The sequence below is a fragment of the Polypterus senegalus genome, chromosome 8 (assembly GCF_016835505.1).
Source record: "Polypterus senegalus isolate Bchr_013 chromosome 8, ASM1683550v1, whole genome shotgun sequence".
NCBI classification, from domain to species: domain Eukaryota; kingdom Metazoa; phylum Chordata; class Cladistia; order Polypteriformes; family Polypteridae; genus Polypterus; species Polypterus senegalus.
This window is the reverse complement of record NC_053161.1, coordinates 15,299,069-15,324,474: the sequence shown is the minus strand read 5'-3', so window position 1 is coordinate 15,324,474 and position 25,406 is coordinate 15,299,069. Positions and strand designations below refer to the sequence as shown.

The window sequence follows — 25,406 nt, the reverse complement described above, 5'->3', positions numbered from 1 at the left end:
TAGCTGTACTTATGAATATGCTTGTATGCATCATTTGCTTCATAATGTTTTTCTGCCTTCTCAATTGTGAAATGGCGCTTTGTGCTCATCGCTGTTTGGAGTTCTTCCTTGTTCTCTACGTACTTACGTAGGAGGCGTGATGATGTCACACTAAACTCCCCCACGCCATCTCCAACTCAAGACTCCATTACATTATATGGGGAAAAATAGCTTCCAGTTATGACCCTTATGCGTAAATTTCGAAATGAAACCTGCCCAACTTTTGTAAGTAAGCTGTAAGGAATAAGCCTGCCAAATTTCAGCCTTCTACCTACACGGGAAGTTGGAGAATTAGTGATGAGTGAGTGAGTGAGTGAGGGCTTTGCCTTTTATTAGTATAGATATATAAATATATAAATATATAATATATATAATATATATATATATGTTTTATATATATATATATATATATATATATATATATGTTTTATATATATATATATATATATATATATATATATATATATTATATATATACAGTGGTGTGAAAAACTATTTGCCCCCTTCCTAATTTCTTATTCTTTTGCATGTTTTTCACACAAAATGTTTCTGATCATGAAACACATTTAACCATTAGTCAAATATAACACAAGTAAACACAAAATGCCGTTATTAAATTATGGTTTTTATTATTTAGGGAGAAAAAAAATCCAAACCTACATGGCCCTGTGTGAAAAAGTAATTGCCCCCTTGTTAAAAATAACCTAACTGTGGTGTATCACACCTGAGTTCAATTTCCGTAGCCACCCCAGGCCAGATTACTGCCACACCTGTTTCAATCAAGAAATCACTTAAATAGGAGCTGCCTGACACAGAGAAGTAGACCAAAAGCACCTCAAAAGCTAGACATCATGCCAAGATCCAAAGAAATTCAGGAACAAATGAGAACAGAAGTATTTGAGATCTGTCAGTCTGGTAAAGGTTATAAAGCCATTTCTAAAGCTTTGGGATTCTAGTGAACCACAGTGAGAGCCATTATCCACAAATGGCAAAAACATGGAACAGTGGTGAACATTCCCAGGAGTCGCTGGCCGACCAAAATTACCCCAAGAGCGCAGAGACGACTCATCCGAGAGGTCACAAAAGACCCCAGGACAACGTCTAAAGAACTGCAGGCCTCACTTGCCTCAATTAAGGTCAGTGTTCACGACTCCACCATAAGAAAGAGACTGGGCAAAAACAGCCTGCATGGCAGATTTCCAAGACGCAAACCACTGTTAAGCAAAAAGAACATTAGAGCTTGTCTCAATTTTGCTAAAAAACATCTCAATGATTGCCAAGACTTTTGGGAAAATACCTTGTAGACTGATGAGACAAAAGTTGAACATTTTGGAAGGCAAATGTCCCGTTACATCTGGCGTAAAAGGAAAAAAGCATTTCAGAAAAAGAACATCATACCAACAGTAAAATATGGTGGTGGTAGTGTGATGGTCTGGGGTTGTTTTGCTGCTTCAGGACCTGGAAGGCTTGCTGTGATAGATGGAACCATGAATTCTACTGTCTACCAAAAATCCTGAAGGAGATTTTCGGCCATCTGTTCATCAACTCAAGCTGAAGCGATCTTGGGTGCTGCAACAGGACAATGACCCAAAACACACCAGCAAATCTACCTCTGAATGGCTGAAGAAAAACAAAATGAAGACTTTGGAGTGGCCTAGTCAAAGTCCTGACCTGAATCCAATTGAGATGCTATGGCATGACCTTAAAAAGGCGGTTCATGCTAGAAAACCCTCAAATAAAGCTGAATTACAACAATTCTGCAAAGATGAGTGGGCCAAAATTCCTCCAGAGTGCTGTAAAAGACTCATTGCAAGTTAGCGCAAATGCTTGATTGCAGTTATGGCTGCTAAAGGTTGCCCAATCAGTTATTAGGTTCAGGGGGCAATTACTTTTTCACACAGGGCCATGTAGGTTTGGATTTTTTTTTCTCCCTAAATAATAAAAACCATCATTTAAAAACTGCATTTTGTGTTTACTTGTGTTATATTTGACTAATTGTTAAATGTGTTTGATGATCAGAAACATTTTGTGTGAAAAACATGCAAAAGAATAAGAAATCAGGAAGGGGGCAAATAGTTTTTCACATCACTGTGTATATATATATATATATATATTATATATACACACACACACACATATATATACATATATATACACACACAAACATTTATTTATATATTTATATATATATATATATATATAGATATATATATATATATATATATATATATTTATATATATATATATATATATATATATATATATATATATATATATATATATATACATACCTACACACACACACACACACACACACATACATATATATATATATATATATTTACACACGCATATATATATATATATATATATATATACTAAAAAATACCAGGCTTGAGCGAGAAGTAGTGTGTTAAAGAAGCAATGAAAAGAAAAGGAAACATTTTGAAAATGACGTAACCTGATTGTCAATGTAATTGTTTTGTCACTGTTGTGAGTGATGAGTGTTGTTGTCATATATATATATATATATATATATATATATATATATATATATGACATTTACACACACACACATAAACATATATATATATATACATATCTATACATATCCACATATATACATACATATATATCTACATATATACACACACATATATACACACATATACATACACACACACATATTTAAACATATACATACATATCTACATATATACACACACAGCTATTTCGTATCAGTGCAATACGCTGTTTGTTAAACGTTGACTCCGCTCTTACGGGCAATAACAAATCAAATCATTCAGTTGTCTTTGCTCATATGTCATTTTAGAGCTGGACGCCTGGCATCTTTTTTTGGCCACAAGTTCGTTTATGTTTGGTGTGAGGTTCTGTGTTGTGGAGATTCTCAGGATGGATTGCAGGTGCTCATCAGTGAGGCGACTCCTGTGTGCTGTTTTGTTAGTCTTTATCACTGAGAAGAGCTTCTCACACAGATATGTGCTACCAAACATGCACAAGGTTCGAGCCGCATGTAGACGGACTTTTTGTTCTTCAAAGTCACCAAAGCGCCGTGCAAACTCAGTGCGCAATAACTCTAGTAAGCGGTAAGTGTTCGGCAAGGCAGCTTTTAGCGCTGCATTATGGGATCTGTAGTTTATTGTGTTACCAGCGCTTCATATACTCGGGCTTTAATAACAATAATACAGTATATAAAATGATCTCGGGCGGATATATTTACACGGGCGGATGTGGTCCGGCCCTTGAGTTTGACAAATATGGACTAAATAGAACTTGAAAAGATATATTTTTCAAATGTGATCGCAAATTCAGATAGAGTTGACGCCAGACTACAGCCTGCATGCCTCAATGAGTCATCCTCCCTCGCTCTTACTTTTTTACCGCTCATCTAATGAATACACTGAGTATGGCTTTACCAAAACAATCATTGATGGCGAATAAAGTATCCATTATTCGAGTATGTAGAGCGGGATATATATATATATACATATATATATACCCGCGTATCGCAGCGGAGAAGTAGTGTGTTAAAAAAGGTAGAAAAAGAAAAGGGAACATTTTAAAAATAACGTAACATGACTGTCAATATACAGTATTTGTTTTGTGAGTGTTACTGAGTGTTGCTGTCATCAAGGATTTGATTATCATTATTTCTTTCAATCAGGTTCAGATTTGTAGGATGTGTTGTGTTCAAGTTACATTACGTGTTTGTCAATCGTTGTAAAGATGACAGGTTTCATTCATCGATTCGTTTCTTACGGCATCAATAAACAGCTCGTCTTCTTCTTTATCTGAGACCTGACACACTGCATGCACTGGTTTTTTACACTGTCTTCCTTTAGCGGGACATTGACTTTTTCCACCGTGTGCTTTGTTTCCACAGTAGCTGCATTTATGAATATGCTTATCAGACGCTTCATATTTTTTGCTGCCTTTTCAATTGTGTAATTCGGTTTTGTTCAGCGCTTTTGGAACTGTTGCTTTTATCTGTGCACTGCGCCAGTTCACGTGAGCCACTCGGTGTACTTGCATCGAAGGTTCCCAGCTGTGCTGGTGCCATCTCGTGCTATGTCCATAGCTTTATTTAATGTTACCTTAGTCCTGGCACTTAAAACTTTCTCTCGCAGTTTCGCTGAGTTTGTGTCAAACACCACCCTGACCATCTCATCTTCCTCTCCATAAGCACAGTCCTTCACCCGTGAATATTTACCCGTGGCAGTTTGCTATTGGATTGCCGCTGACGGACGGCCTTATATGGGCAGGCACTAAATTACAAACGCCAGCGGCAGCCTGTCTATGAACTTAATTTAAAGTGTAGGTTTACATCGTGCTTTGTTTCCGAAGTAGCAGAACTCATGAATATGGTTGTATATGTCACTCGCTCGCTTCTTATTGTTTCGCTGCCTTCTCAATTATATAATGCATGTTTTCTTAAGCGCTTTTTTGAGGTCTTCCTGGTTTTCTATGTACTGCGTGATTACGTGGGAGGCGTGATGATGTCACATGAAACTCCCCCACGGCGTTGAAGCTCATCTCCATTACAGTAAATGGAGAAAAACTGCTTCCAGTTATGACCATTACGCGTAGAATTTCGATATAAAACCTGCCCAACTTTTGTAAGGAAGCTGTAAGGAAGGAACCTGCCAAATTTTAGCCTTCCACCCACACGGGAAGTTGGAGAATTAGTGATGAGTCAGTGAGTGAGTGAGTGAGTGAGTGAGTGCTTTGCCTTTTATTAGTATAGATATATATATTTACACATGCATATATACAGTGGGTACGGAAAGTATTCAGACTCCCTTCAATTTTTCACTCCTTGTTATATTGCAGCCATTTGCTAAAATCATTTAAATTAATTTTTTTCCTCATTAATGTACACACAGCACCCCATATTGACAGACAAAAAAAAAAGAATTGTTGAAATTGTTACAGATTTATTAAAAAAGAAAAACTGAAATATCACATGGTCCTATGTATTCAGACCCTTTGCTGTGACACTCATATATTTAAATCAGGTGCTTTTCATTTCTTCTGATCATCCTTGAGATCACCTTTATTTGAGTCCAGCTGTGTTTGATTATACTGCTTGGACTTGATTAGGAAAGCCACACACCTGTCTATATAAGACCTTACAGCTCACAATGCATGTTAGAGCAAATGAGAATCATGAAGTCAAAGGAACTGCCTGAAGAGCTCAGAGACAGAATTGTGGCAAGGCACAGATCTGGCCAAGGTTACAAATAAATTTCTGCTGCACATCCAACCTGACAGAACTGGAGAGGATCTGCAAGGAGGAATGGCAGAGGATCCCCAAATCCAGGTGTGAAAAACATCTTTCCCAAGAAGACTCATGGCTGTATTAGCTCAAAAGGGTGCTTCTACTAAATACTGAGCAAAGGGTCTGAATACTTAGGACCATGTGATATTTCAGTTTTTCTTTTTTAATAAATCTGCAAGAATTTCAAAAATTATTTTTTTTTGTCTGTCAATATGGGGTGCTGTGTGTACATTAATGGGGGAAAAAATTAATTTAAATGATTTTAGCAAATGGCTGCAATATAACAATGAGTTATATACATACACATATACACAGTAAATACAAACATACATACACACATACATACATATACACATACATACATACATATACACATACATACATACATACATACATACATATATATATATATACTCAGCAAAAAAAGAAACGTCCCTTTTTCAGGACTGTGTATTTCAACAATAATGTTTTAAAAATCCAAATAACTTAACAGATCTTCATTGTAAAGGGTTTAAACAATGTTTTCCATGCATGTTCAATTAACCATAATCAATTAATTAACATGCACCTGTGGAATGGTCGTTAAGACCTTAACAGCTTACAGAAAGTAGGCATTTAAGGTCACAGTTCTAAAAACGCAGGACACTAAAAAGACTTGTCTACCGACTGTGAAAAACACCCAAAGAAAAATGCCCAGGGTCCCTGCTCATCTGCGTGAACGTGCATTAGGCACACTGCAGGGAGGCATGAGGACTGCTGATGTGGCTAGGACAATAAATTGCCATGTCTGCACTGTGAGACACCTAAGACACCGCTACAGGGAGACAGGAAGGACAGCTGATCATCCTCGCAGTGGTACATCCGAATATCACACCAGCGTGACAGGTACAGGATGGCCACAACAACTGCCCGAGTCACACCAGGAACACACAATCCCTCCATCAGTGCTCAGACTGTCCGCAATAGGCTGAGAGAGGCTGGACTGAGGGCTTGTAGGCCTGTTGTAAGGCAGGTCCTTACCAGACATCACCAGAACAACGCCACCTATGGGCACAAACCCACCTTCGCTGGACCAGACAGGAGTGGCAAAAAGTGCTCTTCACTGATGAGTCACAGTTTTGTCTCACCAGGGGTGATGGACGGATTCGTGTTTATCGTCGAAGGAATTGAGCACGTCTGGGACCTGTTGGATCGCAGGGTGAGGGCTAGGGCCATTCCCCCCGGAAATGTCCAGGAACTTGCAGGTGCCTTGGTGAAAGAGTGGGGTAACATCTCACAGCAAGAACTGACAAATCTGGTCCAGTCCATGAGGAGGAGATGCACTGCAGTACTTCAAGCAGCTGGTTGCCACACCAGATACTGACTGGTACTTTTGATTTTGAGCCTCCCTTCATTCAGGGACACATTGTGAAACATTTTTAGTTTATGTCTTATGGTGTTGACTCTTTTAGTGTTCATACAAATATTTACACATTAAGTTTACTGAAAGTAAAAACAGTTGAAAGTCAGAGGACGTTTCTTTTTTTGCTGAGTATATATATACAAGGTGTGGCAGAAAAGTAATGAGACTGATTTTTTATTTACCAAAGTTTTTATTTTTTTCAAACATCAATGTTATCCCCTTCAAAGTAGTTCCCTTGGGCAGCTACACACCAATGGAGACGTTGTCCCCACTGTTGGTAGCAGCGCTGGAAGTCTTCAACCGGTATGGTCTTCAGCATATCCGTTACACTCTTTTGGATGTTTTCTAAAGTCCCGAAATGACGTCCTTGGAGGACATTTTTCAGTTTAGGAAAAAGGAAAAAGTCACACGGACTGAGGTCAGGTGAATAAGGGGGCTGGGGAACCACAGGAATGTGTTTTTTCGATTGTCCTTCTGCTCAATTGTGAGGTTTTTCGGCACCATTTTGACACAGACCTTTCGCATGTGCAAATATTCAGTCAAAATTTGATGAACGGTAAATCTGTTCAAATTTAATTGTTCACTCAACATTCTTAATGTTAAATGACGGTCTGATCTCACAAGAGTGTTCACACGTTCGATGTTTTCATTGGTTTTTGAAGTTGAAGTCCTCCCTTAACGGTGTTCATCTTCAACGTGTTTTCTGCCTTCCAAAAATGATTTGTGCCAGCGAAAAACTTGAGCTCGGGATAAAGAAAGTTCCCCATAGGCCTGTTTTAACTTTTCAAACGTCACACTTGCCGATTCTCCAAGCTTAACACAAAATTTAATGGCACAACGTTGCTCCAAATTCCGCTGTTCCATTTTGTGTGACGCACAACCAAAAACACAACTTCGCTAATAGCAGTCACAAAAATCACGTAGTTAACGGAACGAGTTGAAACTCGCACTGAGCTATGGGAGGGTACTGATACACGTGCTCTATCAAGGACAACAGCGCAGCATTGCCAGATCGCTTACAGTGTTGCCAGTCTCATTACTTTTCTGCCACACCTTGTATATATATATATATATATATATATATATATATATATATATATATACACATACAGTATATATACATACAGTATATATATATATATATATATATATATATATATATATATATATATATACACATACATACATACACATACATACATACACATACATACATACATACAACAGCCAGCTCCTTCACTATAACTACAGGGAGGGATAGCCCCTACCATTTTGGGGCTCTAGGCAAGGTTTTGCTGTGGGGTCCAAACTAACAAAATGTAAATACCACAATACATGTTTACATGTTCCACCAAAATAGCCCAACCTTTGAGGTGCTGCTGAAAAGAAGCTATAAAGCTTTTGCTTCCAAAGAAGGCAATGGCATCTCTTGACCTGCATCTGCTACAACTAAATTTAGGGTGTGGGCAGCACATGACAGAAAGAAATATTGGGTATTATTTTTACAGCAGTCCGGCCTGCACACCTTTGTACTTCTAGTCCATATCTGCACTAATGTCATAATTCATAATTGACATCTGCAATCATTAAAAAGAATATTTAGTTCTTTGAGTCTGTCCAGGTCAAGAGAAGACTAAATTTCACCTAATGTCTCTGTTGTTGAAAGGAATTCCATAAAATACTCTTTAATCCTGGGTACTTCCTCCAGTGCAACAATTCTTATAACTACTGTTATTTGCTCCTCATCGCTAACATCAGATGTGCAATCCAAAATAATGGAGTAATATTTGGACTGCTTGATGTCACTCACTATATGCTCAATTACTTTCTTACTTACAGAATTAATAAGTTCATTTGGAATGGTTTTGCTATGGCAGTTTGTTTGGGTGCTGGTACTACTCTGTTTGATATAAGTGTTTCTCTTGAAGCAAACAATAATGATTAGATTTATCAAACAGTGAACACTAAAGGCCTGCTGCTAGAGAAAATACAAGACTTCATATATACTGTAGGACAGGGGGATTTGGCAATTGTTTTGTTATTAAAAAATTACTGTTATTTGTAATGAGAAACAAGAAGTAGCAGTCCTAGCTTTATTTTGTTTCTCACACGTGAGTCATCTCTGGTAGTGATTTACAATCAATAATTTACACTAACCAGCCACTTTATTAGGTACACCTTGCTAGTATTGGGTGCTCTTTTGCCTTCAGAACTGCCATAATTCTTCGTGGCATAGATTCAACAAGGTGCTGGAAACACCTGTGATTTTGGTCCACACTGACCTAACAGCATCATGCCGCTACTGCAGATTTGTTGGCTGCACATCCATAACGCAAATCTCCCATTTCAACATGTCCCAAAGGTGTTCCATTGGATTGAGAACTAGTGATTATAGAGGCCACTTGAGTACAGTCAACTCATTGTCATGTTCAAGAAACCAGTTTGAGATGATTTGAGTTTTGGGGCATGACGCGTTATCCTGCTGGAAGAAGCTATCAGAAGATGGGTACACTGCAGTCATAAAGAGATAGACATGGTCATCAACAATACTTAGGTAGACTGTGGTATTTAAATGATGCCCAGTTAGTAATAAGGGGCTCAAAGTGTGCTAAGAAACTATCGCTCACACCATTACACCACTATCACTGGCATGAACCGTTGATACAATGTAGGATGTTTTCATGTTGTTGATGCCAAACTCTGACCCTACCATCCAAATGTAGCAGCAGAAATTATGACTAATCAGACCAGGCGATGTTTTTTCAAACTTATATTGTCCAGTTTTGGTGAATCCATTTGAGTTGTAGACTCAAGTGTGTGTTCTTAGTTTACAGGAGTAACACCCCGTGTGGTCTCCTGCTGCTGTAGCCCATCTGCTTAATGGTTCAACATGTTGTGCATTTAGAGATGCTCTTCTGCATACTTCAGTTGTAACAAGTGGTTATTTGAGGTATTGTTGCCTTTCTATCAGCTCAAACCAGTCTGGCCTTTCGCCTCTGACATTAGCTTCAACATGACATTTTTACCCAGACAACTGCCTCTCACTGGATATTTTCCCTTTTTGGATGGCTCTCTAGTAACCCTAGAGATGGTTGTATTTAAAAATACCATTAGATCAGCAGTTTCTGAAATACTCTGACCAGCCTGTGTGGCACCAACAACCATGCCATGTTCAAAGTCACTTAAATCACCTTTCTGATGCTCAGTTTGAACTTCAGAAGGTTGTCCTGAAAATGTCTACATGCCTAAATATATTAAGTTGCTGCCATGTGATTGGCTGATTAGATATTTGCATTAACAAGTTTTTGAACAGGTGTACCTAACAAAGTGGCCAGTGAGTGTAGAAAAATAAGTTGCAGACTAGTTCTCTTTCATGCAAAAGGAGATCCTGCTTTTATTTTGGTGTATTCTGTGGTTTAGAGATTACCTAACAAAACAATTTAATAGTTAGCAATTGAAAATAGATATCATTAATCCAGCCCTGTCGCCTTAAATATGTGTACCTTATATTTTTTCACAGTTTCCTCCCTCAAATAGTTAAGCACGTGCCTCTAGCTGTCAATGTGGTAATACAGTGAAAAACTGCCACCCACATGTCAACCCATAATAAACTGATAAGCAACCTACAAAATGTCACACATAAGAGGAAACCAACCAAACACTTCCTACCTAAATACAACCACTTTTATCATTCTGCCCACCTGTGGCACTTTCCTTACACAAGCAAGAAGCATGAGGAAAAGGTTTAAATAAAAAAATAGAAGATTTAAAAGCAGCCATTTTTGACTGGTCGTTTTGAACAATTTGACCAATGCTCATAAAGTTTAAGTAACAACATCAAAAAAAGAGGCATATCATCAAGTTTCATTGTCTTACTGCATTACAGCTTTTATCTGAGTGTCTTTGTGTCTCATCTTGGATTGTGTGTTTTTATTCTGATCTGGACAATTTTCTAAGAAATGTACGGATTCAAAAGTGATTTATGCAGTGTTGCCAAATCCTTAAGAAGCAATCTTCCATTCTTTCTACCATCTCCAACAAAATTTAAAAATCCAAAATACCTGTTTTAGTAAGTTTTGTTATTACATATTTGCATGTAAAACATAACTTATTCGAAAGGAAACTCAGTTGTTTTGTTTATCACAACCTATTGTGAGGTTTAATTTGGACGGACACACAAACACTGTATTGTTACAAATTAATTGATTGATAACACTACAACTGAGGCCCATTACCCTAAAAAAGCTCTTGTACAAAGCCAGGCAACACAGCTAATTAAACATATACAATATATACAGTTTATGTGCATGATCTTGTTAAATGCTTTTCTGAGAAAGATTCTGAGATTCTGGGGGAAGATACGTCTTTGAACATTTTAGAATCTGTATTGCAGGATGAGTGATGATCAAATTTTAACATTACAGTTAGAGGTCTCATGTACATCTTTTTTCTAACATATAAAAAACTTAATTTCTCTCTCTTTCTCACACATAGAGTCTGCCTAACCCCTTATTCATCTGCATGTATCCTTTGCCATCCCATAAATATACTGCTGTCACATTCTGAATCATGGTTTTCATTTCATACCCTTTGTTGATTTTGTTTAAAATGCTGATTTCTCCTTCATTCATAACTCTTAAAGCTTACCAGTAGCCTCTTTAACCTGTTCTCTACTTTCTGTAGTCTAGACGAATTATGGATATGTCAAAATTTCTAGGTATTTCTCATAAACTGCACTTTCAAGATCTCAATTACATAATGATATGCATATTTTCCATTGTGAAAAAAGTATTTGAAAAATGTACCTGTTACATATCCACATACATCTACATTCGGTAATTGTATATTTGACTGTGGCCTATCTGACAATCTGTCATTTACTGTCATCTAAAAACCTTGCCAGTTTGCTACTGAAATGACCTTGGTGACACCCATATTTAAAATCACCTTATTCAGTAAAGTTTCTCTATCTGGGCATAAGTAACCTATCTCAGGCAGTACTGATTGGAAGTTGGGAAACGTCCCTGGACTGGGCACCAGGCCATTGCAGGGTGCAAACACACACTAACTCATGCTGGAGCCAATTTAGAACTGCCAGTTAACAAAGCCTGCAAGTCTTTGGGCATGTGGAGGAAAATCAGATTATCCAAAGGAACACCCAAGCAGGTATGCAGAGAATGTGCACATTCCATATACACTGAAGGGGCTTAAGTTCTGAATCCTGGATGGCAAGTCAGAAGTATTAACCATTGAGCAACAGCGCAGTTTGTGGCTAGTAATTGCTTCCATTATCTTACCATGATAACTTTGCTCTCACTAATTTGAACTTCCTCTAATGAACAAAAACTTTTTCTTATGCATCTCAACTATATAAGTTTATGTGACAGATTAAGATTTTTTTTTATACTGTATTTCAGGAGAACAGCATATGCAAGCCATTCAACAGAAACAAAGTTGTTCAATGTAAATGAGCACTCCTTATTGAAAGCTAACCCACAATCCAAGAAGACTGTGTTTAAATACATACGTGTAACACACACCATATACCATTATTCGCACTGGTGTATTCTGGTGTTAAGTTGCTAAAATAACTAAATGGGTGAAGAGAGGTGTCAGCTTTGAGTAAGAGTCAAAGGTGAAAAACAAATAGTGAAGTTCTTGCGCAGAAGGATAAGCATAAAAAAGAAAGTAGAATTACTGAACAGGAGAGCAAACAAATACTAATGGTTTTTAAAGATTTTTGTATGCATTTTAATCTACTATACTAAAATATTTAACATATTGTCAGGGATGCCAGGGGCCATGACCCGGCCGGGACATCATGAGGGACCGGATGTGGGTCTGTGCCCACCCTGGATCACGTGGGGGTCGCCTTCCTGGTTGTTTTGGGGGCCACGGGTACAGGGCATGGAAGCTCCACCCTGTAGGAGCCCATGGTCACCGCCAGGAGGTGTCCCAATGCCTTGGGGACCTGTTACCCCAGCACTTCTGCCACACCAGGAAGTGCTGGGGGGAAGAATTAGGACGGCGCCCGGAGAGCTGCTGGGAGGACAGCCGGCACTTCCGCCACGCTAGGGCGTGGCCAGAAGAGGAATGCCGGGAACACCTGGGGCTCATCCGGGGACTCTATAAAAGGGGCCATCTCCCATCATTCGAAGCTGGAGTCGGGAGGCGGAAGGACAAAGCTCAGGAGAGCTGTGGAGGCGGCCCGAACAAAAGGCATTGTGGCCAGGACTGTGTGTGATTGGGGTAATTGTGCACGTGACTGGGGTCTGAGTGACCAATGGACTGGGGTCTTTGTGACCAGTATTTGTAAATATAACTGTAAATAAACGTGTGGTCGTGTTTTAACAACATGTCTGCCTGTCTGTGTCCGGGCCGGGTTCACAATATCTATGAATTAGGTAAATTGAATTATGCAATATTATACAACACTGCTAACAAAGTACTGGGCAGCAGTACAATAAATTTGAAAATGACAAACTTTTTGCAATTTAGGCAAAATAATAAAACAACAATCATAAAATATAAGTGTGCTTATCCAAATTGTAACTAATATCTAAAATAATATTTTATGACAACAAACTACATTTATTTTTGCAGGTAACCTGTACACCAAAAGATTTGCTTATGTTGTCACCATAAGGTTCTACATCACTACAAAAAATGAATAGTTTTCAAAGGCTTGCTGCAGATGCACTACGAATGTATGTTTCTTGATAAAACTAAACTTTAATAGTTTGGCAAAAAATTGAAGGCTTTTGAGTTTGAATTGTAATGAAACATATAAAAATGAACATATAAAAACAATTATTCAAAACAATTCTCAACTCAGTTTACCCACTGAAATCTTGAATGATGCATTTCAACATGCAATATTGTATTAGTGTAACCTATTCATTCTTCACCCCTACATCTCTGTTAAGTGTGGTGAAAAATCAAACATTATACACCAACCAGTTAACGATCTCCAGCAGGGATTGGTAGTCTCCAAGACTGAGAATGATGTAATGATGAATGGTGTACAATAAAAATAAAATGGAGAACTGGATAATTATGCCTATTTCTAACTTATATCAGAAAAGTAAAACTGGGACAGGTGTTTCAGTAAATCAAAACAAACAGACAAAGGGACAAACTTGAATTAAAACAGAACGTTACAAGGACTAAAACATGCTCTTGACTGGCGTGGTCACAGTTCCCACTTTAATTTCATTGAAAAACCTGTGAATGGCCCCCAAAATTGATACTTTTCTATGTTCTCCAAATAACATACAATGGCAAGTACTGGTCCAACACGATAAGGCTTATTAAATGGGGGGGAGGAGATGAGTGGCTTTATTCCTGGCAGTGACGGTTCAGTCAAGAATTAAGCACAAATAAGTTCAATGCAAGCTTTTAGAATTAATTTGTAGTTAATTTGTTGATGCTGGTTACAAGCAGTAAATCTACTATAATCTCTTTCTGTCAAATTATGATGATTTGGGTAGGTAAGTGCAGGAAAAAGGAACAGGTAGGTGGTATATGACTGGATGAATAAGCAGGGGATGGCAGTTCCCCTTTAAATATTTAACAGTAAATCAGATTTCTAACACATCTGACGATAGGTTCTGTTCAGCATTTTTCAGCGACCTTTGCGTGTTGATCCCTGTGCTTTTAATTTACCTGAACAGTAAATAAAGCACTGTAATGCAACATCTATTTATACACTATTAGCTGTCCCCAGTGGCTCCACCCATGTAGTATTGAAACAAGACAGTGAGGAGGGCCCTGCCTGGCTCCCCACCCCTGACATCATGCTTCCCTGTCCCCTCTTTCTGCAGCCTCTGTCTCAGATTAGTGTGAATATATCGCAATATATGTATATACAGTATACATACATACATACATACACACACACACACACACACACATATATTTGCCACCACTGGTTGGTGATGATGTAAATGAGTGTTTGCTGAGAGTTTCAAGCAGTTCATGAGCAACTTGTAAATTTTGTTGTAAAGTTAAAGGGGAAAAACATATACTTTGGAAGATTGAATGAGCAGGCAAACTGAAAAATGCATTTACTCAGTTTTGTTAAGATAATTTGCCAATGTCTGATTTAGCTATGTCTCTCAAGGTCTCACTAAGCATGGCCAAAAACAACAGAACTAATTCAGCCACTCAAGTTAAAATTAAATCAGTTGAGACCAATATCACTAATCAGGTTCCAGAACCGGTTGGCAAAAAAAGTGCTCATAATTATTGATTTCATAGAGCAAAATATTAGAATTTCAAACAGTGTAAACCTTGCAGTTAAAGTAAAACACTTTAACGTTAAATCTGGTTATTACAAGGTTATTATAGTTTTGCCTTTTTATATTTGTTTTTATTTCTATATTTTTTCTGCCCTTACTTGGAAATTCAGTTTAGTACTCCTTCATCGTGTATTTTTAATTTTAATTTACTTTTTATTTCAGAAACAACATTTCTATTTTAATTTTATATCTATTAGCATCAGTTTTACTTTAAGTAATTATGGTATGATTAAAGAGCTACTATGGAGTTTAGTTTTGTGTCACAATCAGACAGAACTGTACACTTAACGGGTTAAGATATGAGGTTAAAAGCTTACTACACTACATCATTTACTATCTGGTTTTGTTTTTGTCTGATAAAAACAAGCATAATCAAAACCAGATACTGAATATGAACAATTTTATACAAATTAAATTCAATTTTTAAAATATTTTCTGTCATTTGTGTTGAACAAATATGCACTTATTGTTGCCACTTTTTATCTTTTCTTTTAATTGCCCAGAATGGGACAATTTGTAATGAAATGTAGGTGAATTTTTAAGTTTTGAGGGTTTTTTTACTCCAAATGCCTATACCAGACAACATATCTCGCTCCAAGACAATGTGCTTATAATGAATGCCTTCAATATTGCATTCAAAAATCTCCCATACTGGGCTTTGTTATTTTCTACCAGCCATATTCATCTTTGATTCTGTCTCAGGCACATACAATTTATAGACAGAATTTTGCCACCTGTAGGTCTGAAAAGATATAAAAATCAGAAAATAGATTCTATTGTGTTCTGACAGGTGTGATCATGAAAATCATGGGGGCTTAGGAAGAACAGGGATTGTAGGCTTGAATCAGTAGGTAGACCCCACCTAGCTGTATTAAGGGAAACAAAGAACTTAAATAGCCCATGTATAAGAACAGTAAACCATTCATGAGCAGAGCAAGAGTAGGTAATAGGTGTATAGACAGCTATAAAATGACAAGAGACAGCATCTGAAATTAAGAACAATATATACATTATCTAAACCTGTTTATCCAGAGCAGGATGGCAGGAAACCTGGAGCCTACCCCAGCAGGTTTGGATGCAAGGCATGAAAAATTTCTGCTGTGCAATATGTATGATATACATAAAATATATGATATTTCAACTGTCTGTTTTGAGAGAGAGAGAGAAATTGAAAAAGGAGTCCAAATATTTTAAAACTAATAACTAATAATTCTGCTACTGGATTATTTCCACAATATCAGGTATTTTGAGCTGTGAATATTAACTAAAAAAGATAAATAAATATAAAATAAATACAAAAACACATTAGTATGTTTAGTTTATCACCAGTCTGCAGACTCTCGTCACCTGCGTACCTGTAGTTCAGTAGACACAAGTGATTGGTCAGTAACAATATGCTGATCTTGTATGATGATCTAGTCAGTCTCTCGATCAGTGCCGTTTTATTTTCAGAAAGGATTTCTCCAGTGCAAAGTGGCAGGTGAATTATTGTCAACAAAACTCATGTGCCTGAGAAATAAACTAAAACATTACTCACTTGTGATTTTTCTGCCCATATGGTAAAGGTTTTGACCAGCACATTCCGATTTCAGGTGTCTGAATTACATTTTTATATACAGCAAACGCAAAGAAAGGCAGCACGTAAATCGAGTTCTATTCCACAGGCTTTATGCACGTATTGAGCTTGCTTTGTCACCGCCAATGCTTTGTGAACACCCGCCCTCCGTCACCAGCTGCTGTTCACTGGATGAATATATGTGGGCGGCTCATGGCGGATTACTTTTTTAGAGTTTAAAGGGTTAAAGACTAATGGCAAGAACATTCATTCAAAAACGAAAACTTGTATTGAATTGTACCTGAATTTGGCAGCTTTAGCTATAAACTAAAATCATGTAGAGTCAATGGGTGATTTTAGTATTTGCATAGATGTGAGAACTGACATTTTCAGAAAATGTTTTACACATCTCCTAAACTCTGTAGGAGTATGCCAAACTGTTAAAACCCAACTAATTATCACATTCATGTACCAGATCAAAGTATAAAGTTTAGACTAAAAATATAATTCTAATAAATTATGTCATCTCAGGTCACTACTTAATCACGCTTAACTTGTTTCTGCCCTTACCAATACAGTTCTAGTTTAAAAAAAAAAACCCAAAAAAACAAGAGTGGCATCTAGATTGACTGTTCATCGAAATTTATGTATATTCTAACAAACTCAAACTTAATAATGAATAACAATAAATATCAGTTAGCTTTCTGTGTAATTTGTGTTTAAAGACGTCTACCAGTTTTATACATGTGACAACTGATCTTGTATTCCAAAGCAAAGCCACTACTTATTTGGCCTCTTTTTACCATTGATGGGAACTGACAACTTACTAAGTCATAACTGACTGAATATCTAGTACAGAAAAGCTAGAAAGTACAGAAATGTTTGTGAATTATTCTTTGAGCAGCTTAAACTCTGTGAATTATATGTTAGCTGCTATTTAATTATAATGTATCACTTATATAATATGTCTACACTCTGTCCAGATCTCTACATTTCAAACTACCGAAGTATTTTATGCTATTGTCTTTTTTTGGGCCAGGCTATGTTTTGCAAAATAATTTATTTTACAGTAATCAACTATGTATGAAAAAGATAAAATAGACTGTGCAGAGGGCCGCATTAACCATAAAGGGACTCTGGCAAGTGCACAGAAACACTAAAACATGGTGGGGTCATGGGCACTAGGAAACCTAAACATAAAAGGTGAGACCTAGACTTCATAATGGCTTTGCCTACACAGCATTGTTCTCCAGGGAGACCACACATTTTAAAAAAAGAAAAAAAAAAAGAAAATTAAACAAAAGCAAACCCATCTTTTCTGTACAATTTGTAATGGTGCACAATTAATGGTTCATTTTTATTGACAGCTGACTGAAAGCAGACAAACTATAAGATTTAATTGCAGACACTTTTAAACAATATTGCAAGAGTGTGTAATAAGATTACTGGGTGAGACGTTATGTCACAGTCTGACATTGTGAAAAATAATGTGGTATTTTTCTCTATTACAGTAGGCTAATGCAAATATACAGTGGTGTGAAAAACTATTTGCCCCCTTCCTGATTTCTTATTCTTTTGCATGTTTGTCACACAAAATGTTTCTGATCATCAAATACATTTAACCATTAGTCAAATATAACACAAGTAAACACAAAATGCAGTTTTTAAATGATGGTTTTTATTATTTAGGGAGAAAAAAAATCCAAACCTACATGGCCCTGTGTGAAAAAGTAATTGCCCCTTGTTAAAAATAACCTAACTGTGGTGTATCACACCTGAGTTCAATTTCCGTAGCCACCCCCAGGCCTGATTACTGCCACACCTGTTTCAATCAAGAAATCACTTAAATAGGAGCTGCCTGACACAGAGAAGTAGACCAAAAGCACCTCAAAAGCTAGACATCATGCCAAGATCCAAATAAATTCAGGAACAAATGAGAACAGAAGTAATTGAGATCTATCAGTCTGGTAAAGGTTATAAAGCCATTTCTAAAGCTTTGGGACTCCAGCGAACAACAGTGAGAGCCATTATCCACAAATGGCAAAAACATGGAACAGTGGTGAACCTTCCCAGGAGTGGCCGGCCAACCAAAATTACCCCAAGAGCGCAGAGACGACTCATCAGAGAGGTCACAAAAGACCCCAGGACAACGTCTAAAGAACTGCAGGCCTCACTTGCCTCAATTAAGGTCAGTGTTCACGACTCCACCATAAGAAAGAGACTGGGCAAAAACGGCCTGCATGGAAGATTTCCAAGACGCAAACCACTGTTAAGTAAAAAGAACATTAGGGCTCGTCTCAATTTTGCTAAGAAACATCTCAATGATTGCGAAGACTTTTGGGAAAATACCTTGTGGACTGATGAGACAAAAGTTGAACTTTTTGGAAGGCAAATGTCCTGTTACATCTGGCGAAAAGGAACACAGCATTTCAGAAAAAGAACATCATACCAACAGTAAAATATGGTGGTGGTAGTGTGATGGTCTGGGGTTGTTTTGCTGCTTCAGGATCTGGAAGGCTTGCTGTGATAGATGGAACCATGAATTCTACTGTCTACCAAAAATCCTGAAGGAGAATGTCCGGCCATCTGTTCGTCAACTCAAGCTGAAGCGATCTTGGGTGCTGCAACAGGACAATGGCCCAAAACACACCAACAAATCCACCTCTGAATGGCTGAAGAAAAACAAAATGAAGACTTTGGAGTGGCCTAGTCAAAGTCCTGACCTGAATCCAATTGAGATGCTATGGCATGACCTTAAAAAGGCGGTTCATGCTAGAAAACCCTCAAATAAAGCTGAATTACAATTCTGCAAAGATGAGTGGGCCAAAATTCCTCCAGAGCGCTGTAAAAGATTCATTGCAAGTTATCGCAAACGCTTGATTGCAGTTATTGCTGCTAAGGGTGACCCAACCAGTTATTAGGTTCAGGGGGCAATTACTTTTTCACACAGGGCCATGTAGGTTTGGATTTTTTTTTCTCCCTAAATAATAAGAACCATCATTTAAAAACTGCATTTTGTGTTTACTTGTGTTATATTTGACTAATGGTTAAATGTGTTTGATGATCAGAAACATTTTGTGTGACAAACATGCAAAAGAATAAGAGATCAGGAAGGGGGCAAATAGTTTTTCACACCACTGTAGTATATTTACTATCAGCATTGGATTGATTAGCTTTTACCTTATGACTAATGGACTGCTTCACTTACAGTAATCCAAGTACAAACATACTGTACAATGCTACACAAAATTGATGGTGCTGGTCAATGTTCCTCAGAATTTCTACTTCTTTGAGGACCCAATCATGATATTTTTTAGAAGAAACATCATACAGTAGGTGGTTTTCTTGCTATAACTCGACCAAGTCTATTCTTCTTCCTCTGTCCACAAATGTTTCGTAGACATGCTTGCTGAAATTGTAAACAAGGAACTTACTGATTGGCAAATAGAAACTGAAATGCAGAACTGGCTCATAGGACTTCTTATACACGAAATATTCATACAAAAGGGGCCTGGAATTTTTTTGCCATGTCAAAAAAAAAATGATGGGAGCCTGTAAGCCAGTCAGACTGTGTCAGTACATATCTTGTATCTTTCAAGTAATTAAATTATGACCTTCAACAACTTTCTTGTGATTCTATTCTGAATCTATAAACCACTTGGGAGAAGACAAATAAACCTCAGTTTGTATAATGCATGAATGCCCTTAGTGGGTGCACTACAAAAATAGAATTTTAAAGTGCTGCCACATTAAAAACTATTCCTGAAGTCACAAGATGTTTTCTTTAAAAAGATTAGGTATAGTTTATTATATTCCATTTGATTTGTCACTGTACGCTAACTTGAAGATTTAATTAAAGACTTGGTTGAAGTACATCAAAATGAACAATATTAAAGGTAGAAGAAAAAAACTAACAAATGGCTAAGACTAGAAAGGGCCAGAGAGTAAAATACAATATATTTACTTAAAAAAAAAAGTCACACAACAAACACATAAATGTATACAATAGGCTGTGCACTAACCACAGAAGTGTAGCACAATATCGGTCATCATGGAGCTATGGTTTACAGAGTACTTGTTTGTATATTGTAGTAGGAGGAACTTTGAATTCATGATGCAAAAGATATGTAACTGTTAGATACTGTATGTAAAGCAAATAAATAATCTGACTTAAATGTATTTAGAGCTCAGTAGTTAGTGTGCTGTAATAAATATTCTTTATCGGATGATATATTTTTGATGTCCAGTAAAGTTCAAGACTATAACAACATACTTTCAATTTTTATACTTTTTTCATGTTGTGCCATTTCTTCCAGTACTGCTTTGTACTAATATGATTCCCAGTCATGTAAATTAGTAGTCTGTGCCAAAACTATAACCCTGCTAAGAAAATTTTCATTTAGGTAATTGTATTATCTGGGAAACAATCATACTCCAGGTGACTAACAAGATCAGAATTCATCATACACATACAAGCGGGGTAACCAGCATTGCATGGGTGGAGGCACAAAGTAAATTTTGGAAAGAAATATAATGTATATTTTTCCTCAGTACAGATGTGGAATCTGTGGATAATTTGGCAGAAATCAATTTCACATTCTTCTCTCTGCTTAGTAAATTTATGAGTAAGTGTTGTTTTTGTTGGTCTCGCTTAACAGCCACATTTATTTATACATCAGAATCTTGAGTTAACATTAAGCATAAATAATGCTAAATAAAACTAAAAAAAAAAAAATTACAGAATCGGACACCATGTAAATTTTCAATATCTTTGTACAGTTCATTGTTTGATCTACAAGTTTATGATTTCTAGTCATGTGATGCATGGTCTTTATATTTTAAATTGTTCCAGCCACTTCACTTTGACGAGGTTATTACTAAAGGCCTCTTCTCCATTTTATGTAAAATATCACTCATATCTTAATAAATAACACAAAATAAGCAATACTTTTTAAAATAAAAGTTTCGATACACACAATTTCCAATGGGACTGAAAGTCTGGCTAAATTAAATGACTGTAAACGGTTACACAGCATTCTTACCCAAAACTGTATTTTGCATACAGTGCAAACAATTTAACCAAGATATTGAAAACATTTTTTTTTAATATACTGCACAGACGTAATTATAAAACAGATCTCATCTGTATACCATTCTGCCTATGTGTTTCCTTCCAGAAAATATTAGTATTGCACTTCTTTTATTTTTCTGTTATAGTTTACAGGTAGATTGCTTCAAAATATGTTGCCTATAATTATGTCTCACATCACATTACCTTTGCGGTGAAACACTCTAGAGTTTGTATTCAGAAAATCACAAGCTGCTTGCTTTAGCTATTTTTTAGATATTCAAGTAGCTTCAAATGTACTAATCAGAAGATCTGATAATTACATATTACTTTGTGTTTGTTTTTAGTTACCGAGTAATATAGACAAGATTGCTCTTTATAGCTTTACTTTTAAATATATCTGAAATAAATCTGATTCTCCATTTTTAAATTTTGTAATTTAATGGGACTGAAGCATTTTAATCAGCACAAACATTTCTTTTTAAGCAGATTCAGAAGCAATATCAGTGAAGGGCAAGGTGGTGACGTACCACAATATATCTGTAATAGCATCTAATACGCTAAAAGCAGTTAAGACACAATACAGTGCATCCGGAAAGTATTCACAGCGCATCACTTTTTCCACATTTTGTTATGTTACAGCCTTATTCCAAAATGGATTAAATTCATTTTTTTCCTCAGAATTCTACACACAACACCCCATAATCACAACGTGAAAAAAGTTTACTTGAGGATTTTGAAAATTTATTAAAAATAAAAAAACTGAGCAATCACATGTACATAAATAAGTATTCACAGCCTTTGCTCAATACTTTGTCGATGCACCTTTGGTAGCAATTACAGCCTCAAGTCTTTTTGAATATGATGCCACAAGCTTGGCACACCTATCCTTGGCCAGTTTCGCCCATTCCTCTTTGCAGCACCTCTCAAGCTCCATCAGGTTGGATGGGAAGCGTCGGTGCACAGCCATTTTAAGATCTCTCCAGAGATGTTCAAACGGATTCAAGTCTGGGCTCTGGCTGGGCCACTCAAGGATATTCACAGAGTTGTCCTGATGTAACTCCTTTGATATCTTGGCTGTGTGCTTAGGGTCGTTGTCCTGCTGAAAGATGAACCGTCGCCCCAGTCCGAGGTCAAGAGCGCTCTGGAGCAGGTTTTCATCCAGGATGTCTCTGTACATTGCTGTAGTCATCTTTCCCTTTATCCTGACTAGTCTTCCAGTTCCTGCCGCTGAAAAACATCCCCACAGCATGATGCTGCCACCACCATGCTTCACTGTAGGGATGGCATTGGCCTGGTGATGAGCGGTGATTGGTTTCCTCCAAACGTGACGCCTGGAATTCACACCAAATAGTTCAATCTTTGTCTCATCAGACCAGAGAATTTTGTTTCTCATGGTCTGAGAGTCCTTCAGGTGCCTTTTCGCAAACTCTAGGTAGGCTGCCATGTGCCTTTTACTAAGGAGTGGCTTCCGTCTGGCCACTCTGCCATATAGGCTTGATTGGTGGATTGCTGAAGAGATGGTTGTCCTTCTGGAAGGTTCTCCTCTCTCCACAGAGGACCTCTGGAGCTCTGACAGAGTTACCATCGGGTTCTTGGTCACTTCCCTAAGGCCCCTCTCTCCCGATCGCTCAGTTTAGATGGCCGGCCAGCTCTAGGAAGAGTCCTGGTTGTTTTGAATTTCTTCCACTTACGGATAATGGAGGCCACTGTGCTCATTGGGACCTTCAAAGCAGCACAAATTGTTCTGTAATTTCCCCAGATTTGTGCCTCGAGACAATCCTGTCTCGGAGGTCTACAGACAATTCCTTTGACTTCATGCTTGGTTTGTGCTCTGACATGAACTGTCAAATGTGGGACCTTATATAGACAGGTGTGTGCCTTTCCAAATCATGTCCAATCAACTGAATTTACCACAGGTGGACTCCAATTAAGCTGCAGAAACATCTCAAGGATGATCAGGGGAAACAGGATGTACCTGAGCTCAATTTTGAGCTTCATGGCAAAGGCTGTGAATACTTATGTACATGTGCTTTCTCAATTTTTTTAATTTTTAATAAATGTGCAAAATTTGCAATAATCTTAAGTAAACTTTTTTCACTTTGGTCATTATGGAGTGTTGTGTGTAGAATTCTGAGGAAATAGAATAAGGCTGTAACATAACAAAATGTGGAAAAAGTGATGCGCTGTGAATACTTTCCGGATGCACTGTATGTAAAAAAAAAAAGAACACACATACTGTAACTTTACTACAGGCTATGGGACTACACATTATACTTATTTTAGACATTTCATTTAGTCTAAAAATGACAAAGGTGTTTTTAAGAATTTATATTGAAAGTAATCAAATTGTTAAGAAATAAACCAAGGCTGACAACATATACAAATAAGAATATAAAAGTACATCAATAGCCAAATCCAAATGATTTTATTGCATGTATTAGCTATTTTTAAATAAATAAGAAATCTGAGTATTTTTTGTTTTCAGGTGGCAGAGGAAAATTGCTTTTAACTATGAAGTATTATTTTATAAAAAAGTGAAAAAAAAATCACAATTATTAAACTAAGCCGCACATAAAATAGTAAAGGGGAGAGAGAGGTTATATTTAAGGCTATAGTAGCTTTGCTAGGAGGGAAAAAATTTAGGAAATAAATACAGACCATCACTAATATCTTAATTTATTTATTGCCTTAAAATAAACATAAACACAATGTGCTATAAATAAATATATTTGTGACACGCCACATTGTAAAAATTACCTTGCCTTTGTCCCATCCTAAAAAGCAATTCCCTTTATCTTTCTTAAAGTCAGCAATGGAAAGTGCTCAGAATGAATGAAAACCATTATAACATGGTTTTTATGGAAATAAATTAAAAGCATTTTTATATTATTATTGTACTTCAATAATTTATTTTCTTCATGCAAGTATACACTAATTTTAAAACCAGATAACATCTATCCGATAATTACCAGTTATCAAAGCCTAAAAAATGAGATGAAATTCCTCACATCAAACGTTATCTAGCAATTGAATAAACTTTAATGCTTTTCAAAATAAAAAAAAAAAACATTATTTACTAATGTGATGGAAAACATGCCAGCAATTCTCTACACTCAAGCTAGGATAATTTTTTTCTACAAAGGTAAGAATCACCATGCTTCCATTCATCAGTGACAATGTTTCTGATTTTAATTATTGTAATTTTAAGTGAAATTCAAAGTGAGAGATCAAATTAATGTTAGGTAAACAAATTTAACAAGTATAAGTTATTTCATATATTTACTGAATTACTAAATTACTGAATTACTAAATTTCCACAATATTAAGTAAAAATGATACATATAGCAAACAGCAGCAATTCAATCATGCAGAGTAAAGGCATTTTGTTTAATTGCTACATATGTACTTCACACATTTAAAAGACAATGTGAATTATATATTATATAATATATATATATATATATTATATTCTTAAAATACATAAAATATTAATAGGTAAACACAGTTTTTTAGTGATCATGTGCATGCACTTAGTTTCTGTTTAACTGATTGTCACTAAATGAATTACTATTCACAAAAAAGTGTTTAAAAAATGATGGTTACTTAAGCAAGACAACACAGGAACACACAGTACCATTCACAAACTGCACCAGCTAAATTTTTCATACTGCTTTGATAGGAGTGGGAAAGGTAAAGCTCACAGAGAAAACTGACAACAGCAAAAACATTTAAATTCAAGA

The 25,406-nt window shown here is 36.7% G+C and overlaps 1 protein-coding gene across 21 annotated transcripts in view; it reads right to left on the bottom strand.

Annotated features, from left to right (window-relative positions):
* Positions 1-25,406, bottom strand: part of LOC120533808 (protein-methionine sulfoxide oxidase mical3a-like) — a 457,937-nt gene that overhangs the window by 115,610 nt on the left and 316,921 nt on the right. The gene's annotated exons all lie outside the window — the stretch shown is intronic.